General features: G+C 55.9%; 2 non-coding genes across 2 annotated transcripts; one reads left to right on the top strand and one right to left on the bottom strand.

The window, feature by feature from the left end:
* Positions 1-2,138: 2,138 nt before the first annotated feature.
* Positions 2,139-2,210, top strand: TRNAA-CGC (transfer RNA alanine (anticodon CGC)). The gene has a single exon. It is a non-coding gene; the product is annotated as a tRNA-Ala (tRNA).
* A 212-nt stretch (positions 2,211-2,422) lies between these two features.
* Positions 2,423-2,493, bottom strand: TRNAG-GCC (transfer RNA glycine (anticodon GCC)). The gene has a single exon. It is a non-coding gene; the product is annotated as a tRNA-Gly (tRNA).
* Between the last annotated feature and the right edge of the window lie 753 nt (positions 2,494-3,246).

The following is a 3,246-nucleotide window of genomic DNA, read 5'->3' as shown; positions in this document are numbered from 1 at the left end:
GAGGAGCTGCCAGATAACAGAGTGACATTGTTTTTCCCTGATGTCAGCGCAGAAACCCAAACACAAAGAGGTGAATGTAGTCCTTGGAGGCAGCTGAATGTGGAGCTTGTGCCGGCGTCCAGCAGCATTGAAACAAGATGACAAAGTGTTTCCTGGAAGCAGGGGTTGGCTCTGGCCAGCTGGGCCGGCTGTGGCCGTGTGGGAGGGATCAGGGATGTGCCGTGGTGGGAAAGGGTGAGGGATGTGAGTTTGCCCCATGCTGCTCCCTCCTGTTTATGAACACGCAGCTCTGGGAGTGCTGGGGCTTCCACCCCGTAATTCACATCCATCCATGGGCATTTTATTTTCCTTTACAGTCACTTTAAGGCATCTTATTTTCTCCCGTAGCATCCTCGTGCTGTGTCTTGCCTGAATAATTCACCTTATTCTGTTTGGTAGGCGATGAGTCTGGAGGATATTTAGACCAGGCAGGAAGAGAAGCCTTGTTTCACTTCAATATAGGCAGCACTTGTATTGCTTCCACAGGGACAGTAATTAAATACTTGCTGATAGGCTTTGGATGTGGAGCTGCTCTTCTCAGCAGCCAGAATGTGCTCTGCCTCCATCCTCCTCCCAAATGAGAAGTTTTGCAATTGGTGACTGTCCATCACAGCTGAGAAATCCATAACAGCCTAGTAATATCTGTATTATTCATTTTTGGCTATTCTGAACTCTACAGGAAGGTAAACAAAAGGAGGAAAGACTGAAGAGAAGGTTTTAAATTGCTTTGTGTTTTTATTGCAAGGTTAGTATGAGCCTTCCCAGCACCCTTGGCTCAGCCTGGTGGGGAGCCTCTGCACCTTAGGTTACACACAAACCAGAGTTTGGCTGGTCACTGGGAAAACCAAATCCAGTAACTCCCAGAAAGCGGCTTCTTAAAATCTGGCTGGAAGAAAGTCAAGCTTTGAGTGCTGTTTTCTGACAGGATGGAAAAACCTGAGTGGCCAAGGTTATGGATGTCAAAATGGGAATGGCTGGGTGGGGAAGGGCCCTGTGGGATCAGTACAGCTGCTTGTGGGAGAATAAATTAAATATGTTCTGACAATATCCAGTATTCTTCCCTGGGAGGGTGGGCAGGCCCTGGCACAGAGCAGCTGGGGCTGCCCCTGGATCCCGGGCAGTGCCCAAGGCTGGGCTGGACACGGGATGGGAGCAGCTGGGATGTGGGAGGTGTCCCTGCCATGGCAGGGCTGGGATGGGCTGGGATTTAAGGTTTTAAAGCGTTCCCAGACTCTGTGACACTGTGGGATTGCTCGGCTGCACACCGAGAGCACCCAGCACTGCCATGGAAATGGTGCTTGGGTTCTGACAGAGCCAGACCGGCACCGGGCCGCTCCTGCGGAGATAATGGGCTCTGTTAATGTTGCTGTTCAGAGGGAACACGGCACGGGGAGAACGCCTTTGGGTTCCTGCCCGGCAGCGCCAGGGCTCCGAGCCCCCAGGCCCTGGGGACCCCGGGGGCATCAGCCCCAGGCCCCGAGGCTCTCCCTGCTCCTCCCGAGGCTCTCCCTGCTCATCCCGAGGCTCTCCCTGCTCCTCCCGAGGCTCTCCCTGCTCATCCCGAGGCTCTCCCTGCTCCTCCCGAGGCTCTCCCTGCTCATCCCGAGGCTCTCCCTGCTCCTCCCGAGGCTCTCCCTGCTCCTCCCGAGGCTCTCCCTGCTCCTCCCGAGGCTCTCCCTGCTGCTCCCGAGGCTCTCCCTGCTCATCCCGGGGCTCTCCCTGCTCATCCCGAGGCTCTCCCTGCTCCTCCCGAGGCTCTCCCTGCTGCTCCCGAGACTCTCCCTGCTCCTCCCGAGGCTCTCCCTGCTCCTCCCGAGGCTCTCCCTGCTGCTCCCCGCACACGGACGGGGCCGTGCTGCTGCCGGGGCTCCGTGCCCGTGTCCCGGTGCTGCTGCAGGGGTTCTGTGCCCGTGTCCCGCTCCGTGCCCGTGTCCCGGTGCTGCTGCAGGGGTTCTGTGCCCGTGTCCCGCTCCGTGCCCGTGTCCCGGTGCGGGCAGAGGGAGTTGTGTGATCCGGGCCGGGCCGGGCCGGGCCGGACGGTGGGACAGGCCCCTGCCCTCCCTCCATTTGAGGGCGGCCGGCGTGAGGCGCTCGCAGCCGGGGATGTAGCTCAGTGGTAGAGCGCGCGCTTCGCATGTGTGAGGTCCCGGGTTCAATCCCCGGCATCTCCAGGCGCCTCCCTTTTATTTTTTCATTTGCTTTTTTTTTTTTTTCCCGTCTCTCCGTGCGGCCGCCGGTTCCGCCGGGCCAGACCGGCACCGCACCGCCCGCACTCCCCGGCCCGGCCGGCCCGGCGCCGCTGCCTCCCGCCCGAGAGCCCCCGGGGAAAATGGAAGCGCAGCGGCCACAAAAGGCGGCGGCACGTCCGGCGGCAAAAGGGAGTTGCATTGGCCGGGAATCGAACCCGGGCCTCCCGCGTGGCAGGCGAGAATTCTACCACTGAACCACCAATGCGCGCTCGCTGCACTCCCCCCGCCCCTGGCTGAAGCAGCGCACGCGGTGTCACCGATGCCCGCCCGCTCCGTTCTGTGTCCCAGCCCCACGGCTCACGCAGCGCTTTCAGCCGTCATTCCCAGGGGAAAAAGTGTTTTAAAAGTCAGTACTAACCGTTGTATATTTTCCCGCTAAAGGATTAAAAAAAAACCTGGGAAAGTGTATCATGCACCCATCGTACACCCCACAGAGTCTGTCCCGACTGTTGGTTTTGGTCTTAATCATCTCTCACAGATGCCACTAATCATTATTTCAGTAATCATTTTTAAAACTTTTTTTTTTCACCATATTCTTTGAAAACTTCTTTCATTTCTAAGCATTCTGTTTGTATCAGGGATAAACTAATACTATTCATTGAATAAGCAAGGAGTGATTTAATGGAAGAACTTCAGGAGGTTACAGGTAAAAGTTTCCAAGATTCTTTACACCTAGTACTATGGTTGGAGTCAATCTTAAAGGTGTTCTCTAACCTAAATGGTTCTATGATCATTCTTAACATTTAAAGCTTTCAGACAAAGTTACAAATGTGTATTTTTATTCCTTTTCCATCCTGGAAGGACTTTACCAGGGGAGGCCAATGGTTAAGCACTCAGAGACTCAGCTGATCCACAAAGGGATCATCAGATTGTGCTCAAGACGGTGTCTGTGCCGTGCCAGGTGATGCCGTTTCAGCACGCTGTGCTGCGTGTGCTAATGTCAATAGTGAGCCCGTGC

This window comes from Pseudopodoces humilis, chromosome 8 (genome assembly GCF_049639895.1).
Source record: "Pseudopodoces humilis isolate 2021_Gansu_Grassland_sample_001 chromosome 8, ASM4963989v1, whole genome shotgun sequence".
Classification (NCBI taxonomy): Eukaryota; Metazoa; Chordata; class Aves; order Passeriformes; family Paridae; genus Pseudopodoces; species Pseudopodoces humilis.
This window is presented reverse-complemented; position numbering and strand designations above follow the sequence as displayed.